General features: G+C 36.5%; 1 pseudogene; it reads right to left on the reverse strand.

Annotated features, from left to right (window-relative positions):
• Positions 1–381: 381 nt before the first annotated feature.
• Positions 382–3,459, reverse strand: LOC103602957 (annotated as a pseudogene).
• Positions 3,460–7,659: the final 4,200 nt, after the last annotated feature.

Here is a 7,659-nt window from a genome sequence, read left to right on the forward strand (position 1 = left end):
GGATAAAATCAAGGTGTCAACCATCTGTGTTCTCATCTGAAACAAAGGGTTCTCTTCCAAGCTTATTCCTGTTATTGGCATAGTTCTGTTCCTTATAGCAGTAGGATAAGTCCCCATTTTTTTTTTATGGCTATCAGCCAGGAACTTCTCTCAGCTCTGAAAGGCTGCTCTGAGTCTCCCTACATCTCAGGAATACAGAACTTCCCTCACACTGAATCCCTCTCATGCTTTGAAATTCTCCATCTCTTCTGCCGACAGCCAGTGAAAACTCTCTGCTTTTAAAGAATTTATGTCATTAAGTCAGGCCTACTGGAATAATATGACTGTAGTCAGAACGGAAATTGGGCCTGTTATTTTTCCAGAAATTCAAAAAAAATGTACCATTGTTAATTAAGATAAGGGATGTGTAAGGTGAAAGTGAAGTCTCACAGTTGGAGAATTTGTGGATATTGCTGGAGGAATTGGATGTGCTCTCTACTAAGCAGATAATCCTTCTTCCCAAAATGCTTCTGTCTGGGCTAGAAGTTTTCACCCCAGATGGGTAATCACCAGTAGGCATGTTTGATCTTTGTTCCTGACTATTAGAGTTGAAATGAGAGAAGCCTGGACCCTCAACCCTTAACTACTGGTAATACCCTGTATCCAATAGAACAATTTTTGGTGTCACACTACTTACTACTGCCCTCAAAATCTCGTAGTGGTACATGAGACTCTGTGAGCTGGATTCCAAAGAGAGTGGCCAGAGAATTACTGATGCAGTATGCACTCTTCTTGCAAATAGTTAAAGAACAGCAGAGGACATAATTTTCTTCATGCCATTTGCACCTTGTGTTGCTAGAATATCCCACATGGCCCCACCTAGAACACTTTGAATCCAGGTCTTATAGGGCTCCTTGAGAAATTTTTGATGCTAGATCCCCACTGCAAGGTCCTCTACAGTGAGAAGTTCCATATTTTGCCTGATTTCTGATGCCTTCCCCATATGCTTCAAACACCAGTTGACTCTGGCTCAATCATCAGACTTGAAGTAGAAAGGTGCTTAGTTGCCTGGGTTTGGATGAATAAATACATAAAGGTTTTGTAACACAGTTGCTTGGTCATGCCCAGATTCAAAGTTTGAAATAGCAGTCTTGTGACTATAGTCACAATGAAAGTGAAATCCTCATGGAATTTCACCAGGATTTATAAAACTGTGGAAATCTGCCATAATACATTCCTGGAAAGAATATTTAACACAGCCAATTTCACAAAGGACAAAGTGCTGTTCATGATGATGAGGTAGCTCAGCATGGCTAAAAATGGTCAAAAAATACCTCCACAGAGAACTTGATCACTTTTTTGAGACAAACTGAAATATCTGGGGATGTAACATTCTGCTTTGTTACAAACATGCCAGGCCTCCTCAGTTGTGTGGATACAGGTTTCTGCTTCTCTGAAACCTTCTGCTTCTTCTGCCTTTCCCTAGGCAGCCCTCCACTCTTGAGCCGTTCTGTGTATTTGTTGACAAGGATAGATGATATTTTCTCTATTACAAACACATTGTTGAAATTAATAAAGTCTTCTTTTTCCTAACACAACTTGCATCATTGCTTTCTTCAGTGATCAAAATAGGCAATAGCTTCCCAAAACAAGCTAAGTCAAATTTTCTAATTTTCTTAACATTTAATGAAAAACATTCTCAAATAGGAATAATCAGATGAGCTGTGATGGTTCTATCCAAGAAAAAAATTTTAATTTCTCAATAGATACACAACAAGACCTGTTAGCAGTTTGGGTCTATGAGAGAACTTCAAGAAATTCATGAAAAACATAGAATTGAAAGATATATGAATCTTTCCATGAACTTTTTGAAGTACCCTCATATTTGTAAGCTCCCTACTCTGTTCCTTTGACCTATTTGTCTATTATTTATTCATTTATTTATTCATTTATATTTATTTTTTATTTATCATTATACAATGTAATCAATTTTTGTGGACCTTTACCAATTCCTCCCATTCCCTTCTTTCTCTGCCCCCTTCACACCCCAGCAAACTCAGTTCTCCTCTCTTCTTGCAAAAAGTTCAATGAATTATTGTGCTTGTTGTATCTTTTTTGTTTGTTTGTCTATTTATTTATTTGTTTGTTTATTTTTTATTAGCTCCCACATATAAGTGAGAAGATGAGACATTTCTCTTTCCATGCCTGGCTTATTTCACTTAACATAATGTTCTCTAAATTCATCCATATTCCTGTGAATGGCAGAATTTCATTCTTTTTTATAGCAGAGTAGTATTCCACTGTGTATATATGCCACTTTCTCCTTATCCACCTGTCTGATGATGGGCATTTAGGCTGGTTCCAACTCTTGGCTATTGTAAATAGAGCTGCAATAAACATGGGAGTACAGGTGTCCCTTCTGCATGATGATTGCCATTCCTTTGGGTATATACCCAGCAGTGGGACAGCTGGGTCATGTGGCAGTTCTATCTGTAGTCTGGGGAACCTCTATACCATTTTCCGTAATGGCTGCACCATTTTACAGTCCCACGAACAGTGTAAGAGTGTTCCCCTTTCTCTGCAACCTCACCAGCACTTGTTATTCTCAGTCTTTTTGATGACAGCCAGTCAAACTGGACTGAGATCTTATCTCAGTGGGGTTTCAATTTGCATTTCCTGGATGCCGAGTGATTTTGAGCATTTTTTTCATGTGTCTGTTGGCCATTCTTATACCTTCCTTTGAGAAATGCCTATTCAGTTTCTTTGCTCATTTTTTTCTTTTATCACTTCACTTGTTTTTTTCACTAAGTTGTGTGAGCTCCTTGTATATTCTGGATCTTTATCTTTTGTTGGATACATATTTTGCATGTATTTTTTCCCACTATGTTAGTCGTCTTTTCACTCTGTTAATTGTTTTGCTGTGCAGAAGCTTTGCAGTTTGAATTATTCCATTTGTTTATTTTTCCTTTTGTTGCCTGTACTTTTGGGGTCATATTCATAAAGTCTGATCTTATTCCTACTTCTTGAAATGTTTCACCTATGTTTTCTTTGGGGACTTTTATAGTTTCAGGATGTACATTTAATGCTTTAATCCCTTTTGAGTTGTCACCTCTCCCAAGGTGATGGAGATGCAAAGGATTTCTCAAAGCCAATTTCTCCAGAGCAGTGAGAGGCCCTAAAGGGTTAATTCCAGGAGCAATTCCTTCAAAAGAGAAGGTTTCCTAGGAATAATGCTGAATCAGGTTTTCTCTCAGTTTTTATTGTCCAGGCAAGAAAGTTACAGAGAAAGAACACAGGTGGTTATAAAAAGAACCATGAGATAATCATCATGGCAACACTTAGTTCTCCAAGAAACTTAAAGAAACAGCTGAAGGTGAGATGAGGAACATTCCCCAACCATCAACCTTGAAGCCTTTAGCTCATATACTTTCCATCATTAGGTTTAGCTGCACCAAGGATGACTGTCCTTAAAGCAAGCATTTTTGCTGTGTTAAAATTTTTTTTATCTACAACAGAGACTTTAGTCCTGGGAAAGTTTTCTGTTTTTCCCAAGCTTAGCATTTCTATGTACAATTCTAAAGTTGATCCATAAAAATGTTAAGATTTTTTTTTCCATTTCTATGACTAATGTCATTGGTATTTTTTTGTGTGTGTGTGTGTGTGACTGATAAGGGGATTGGAACCCTTGGCTTGGTGTCGCCCTCACCGCGCTCAGCCAGTGAGCACACCGGCCATCCCTATATAGGATCCGAACCCGCGACGGGAGCGCCGCACTATTCCGAGTGCGCCACAGGGTCGGCCCTGTCATTGGTATTTTGATGGGGATTGTGTTGAATCTGTAGATCACTTTGGGTAGTATGGACATTTTCACCATGTTAATTCTTCCAATCCAAGAGCATGGGATATCTTCCCATCTTCATGTGTCCTCTTTAATTTCTCTCAATAGAGATGTGTAGTTTTCATAGTAGAGATCTTACACATCCATGGTTAACTTTATTCCTAGGTATTTTATTTTGGGGGTGACTATTGTAAATGAGCTAGTTTTCTTGATTTCTTTTTTCGGCTAGTTCATTGTGGGAGTATAAAAATGCTACTGATTTTTGTGTGTTGATCTTGTATACTGAAAATTTGCTGAAATCATTTATTGGCTCAAAGAGGGGGTTTTTTTGTTTGTTTGTTTGTTTGTTTTTGTTTGTTTGTTTGTAGAGTCTTTAGGCTTCTCCATATATAGGCTCATGTCATCTGCAAATGGGAACAATTTGACTTCATATTTTCCAATATAGATGCCCTCTATTTCCTTCTTTTCCCTGATTGCTTTGGCTAGTACTTCCAATACTTTGTTGAATAGGAGTGGAGAGAGTGGGCATACTTGTATTGTTCAAATTCTTAAGGGAAAAGCTTTCAACTTTTCCCCATTCAAGATCATATCAGTGGCGGGTTTGTCATCTATGGCTTTAATTGTGTTGAGATGCTCTCCTTCTATACCTAATTCCTTGTATTGTTCAAATTCTTAAGGGAAAAGCTTTCAACTTTTCCCCATTCAAGATCATATTAGTGGCGGGTTTGTCATCTATGGCTTTAATTGTGTTGAGATGCTCTCCTTCTATACCTAATTAGTTGAGAACCTTTATCACGAAGGGATGTTGAATTTTGTCAAATGCTTTTTCAGCATCCATTGAGATAATCATAGGGCGTTTGCCTTTGATATTGTTGATGTGGTGCATCACATTTATTGACTTACATATGTCAAACTATCCAAGCATCCCAGGGATTAATCCCATTTGATCTTGGTGTATAATTTTTTTGGAAATGTCGCTGTATTCAATTGCTAATAAATGAGGATTTTTGCATCTATATACATTAAAGATATTGACCTGCCATTTTCATTTTTTATTGCATCTTTGCCTGGTTTTGGTATCAGGGTGATGTTTGCCTCATAGCATGAGCTAGGGAGAATGAGCAGTTCAATTTTTTGGAATGGTTTGAAGAGAATTGGTATCAATTCTTCTTTCAATGTTTAGTAGAATTTTGTAGTGAAGCCATCCAATCCTGGGCTTTTCTTTGTTGGGAGATTGCTGAGTACAGCTTCAATCTCTTTGATTGTTATTGGTCTTCTCTGGTTTTCTATGTCTTCTTGGTTCAGTTTTGGTAGTTTGTATGTGTCCAGAAACTTATCTGTTTCACCAGGTTTTCAAATTTGTTGGCATATAGTTGTTTATAAGAGTCTTTATTTATTCTTTGTATTTCAGTGGTAATGGTTGTAATGTCTCCTCTTTTCATTTCTAATTTTTATTATTTGTGTCTTCTGTCTTCTATTTTAAGTTAGCCTAGCTAACAGCTTGTCTATTTTGTTTATCTTCTCAAAAAGGCAAATTTTTGTTTCTTTGATCTTTTGTATTGTTTTTTAGGTTTCTATTTCATTTAGTTCTGCTTTGATCTTAATTCTTTCTTTCCATCTATTAACTTTGGGGTTGGATTGTTCTTGTTTTTCTAGTTTTCTGTGGTGAAGAATTAGGCTGTTTATTTGTAATATGTCTATTCTGATGTAAGTGTTTATTGCAATAAATATCTCTCTCAGTACTGCTTTTGCAGTATCCCACAGGTTTGGGTATAATGTGTTTTTATTTTAATTCATTTTAATAAGTTTTTATGATTTCCTGTTCAATTTCTTCCTGGACCCATATGCCATCCAGTAGAATGTTGTTTAATTCCCAAGTATTTGTACAGTTTCCAGAGTTTCATTTGTTATTTATTTTTAGTTTTAATTCATTGTGGTGTGAAAAAATATATGAAATAATTTCAATTTTTAAAAAATTTGTTGAGACTTGATTTGTGACCTAAATGTGGTTTATCTTGGAAAATGTTCCATGTGCTGATGAGAGGAATGTTTATTCTATGGTTGTCAGATGAAATGCTCTGTAGATTCCTGCCAAGTCCAACTGGTCAAAAGTGTTGTTTAAATCTTGTGTTTGTCTTTTGATTTTTTACCTAGATGATCTGTCCAATGTTGAGAGAGGAGTGTTAGGTCCCCTACTATTATGGTATTTGGGTCTATCACTTTCTTTAGGTGTAACAGAGTTTGTTTGATATATCTGGCTGCTCTCGTGCTGGGTGCATATATAACTATGATTTTTATGACTTCTTGCTGGATAGATCCCTTTATTATTATAAAGTGACCTTCTTTGTCTCTTTTTGGAGTTATTGGTTTAAAGTCTATTTTATCTGATACATGAATAGCTTCTCTTGCTAGTTATTGATTTCTATTTGCATGGTATATCATTTTCCATCCTTTCACTCAGTATGTGTATGTCTTTAGAGGTGAAATGAGTCTCCTGAACATGGCATATTGTTGGGTCTATCTTTTTAATCCAATCAGTCAGTCTGTGTCTTTTAAGTGGGGAATTTAGTCCTTTTACATTAGGAGTTAATATTGAAAGTTGTTGATTTACTCCTGGCATTTTAATAATTTTCATTTGGATGTTTTAATTATCTTGTTTTTCTTTCTTTGTGTTTTATTGTTTCTCTTCTGTGTGTGTTGGTTTCTTGAGGTAGTTAGACAAAGTTCTTCTCTCTTTATCGTTTGCATTTGTGTTTTAATGGTGGGTTTTGTTCTTTCTTGTGTATTCATGGTAGTGACAATTGTTTTTCAGATACCAGGTGCAGTACTCCCTTGAGGAGTTCTTGTAGGGCTGGCCACATTATTATTTTTGAATAATCATTCCATTCTCCTCTGGCCTTTAGGATTTCTGATGAAAAGTCTGATGTTAGTCTGACAGGGGCTCCCTTATAGGTGACTTGAGGCTTTTCTCTTGTAGCTTTTAAGATGATCTCTTTGTCTTTGAGCTTTGCCAATTTGACTATAATGTATCTCAGAGAGAACCTTTTTGGGTTGAATCTGTTTGGGGACCTGTGAGCCTCCTGGATCTGAAGGTCTGTATCTATCCCTATACCTGGGAAGTTTTCAGTTATTAGTTTGTTGAATAGGTTTTCAATGTCTTTTCCTTTTCCTTGCCTTCTGGAAAGCCCGTGATTCAGATATTTGTGTGCAAAAGGTTGTCTGCTATCTCTCTTAGATTTTCTTCATTTTTAAAATTTTTCTTTCATTTTTTTGTCCACCAGGGTTACTTCAAAAAGGCCATCTTGAAAGTCAGAAATTCTATTGCTTGTTCTAGCCCATTGCTTAAGCTCTCCATTGTGTTTTTTATTTTGTCGAATGAAGCCTTCAGCTCCACAAGCTCTGCTACATTATTTTTCAGGGCATTAATTTCTTTGTACATTTCCTCCTTCAGGTTCTGGATACTTTTTCTCATTTCATTGTGTCATCTGAGTCTTCTTGTATCTCATTGAGTTTCCTTAGGATTTTTGCTCAAAATTACTTTTCAGTCATTTCAAGGACTTTCTGTTCTTGAAAAAGAAGTATCTGGTATCTGAGAATTATTATATTCCTTTGGTGGTATAAATTTTTGTGTGTTTTTTTGGTTTGTTTGTTTTGTTTTGTTTTCATATTTCTAGTGTCTTTGCATTGGTGTTTAGTCGTCTGGTAGAGTAGTTGCTTTTTCTAGTATTCTGGAGTGGGATTAGCAGAGAGGGAGTTCCTCTTGTAGATGTGTTTCATGATGAGAGTTGAATGGGGTGTTTTTGTATTGGTTGCAGGTAGATGTAATAGTGTAGTCTCCGCAT

Source organism: Galeopterus variegatus, unplaced genomic scaffold (assembly GCF_000696425.1).
Source record: "Galeopterus variegatus unplaced genomic scaffold, G_variegatus-3.0.2 Scaffold4383, whole genome shotgun sequence".
Lineage (NCBI taxonomy): Eukaryota > Metazoa > Chordata > Mammalia > Dermoptera > Cynocephalidae > Galeopterus > Galeopterus variegatus.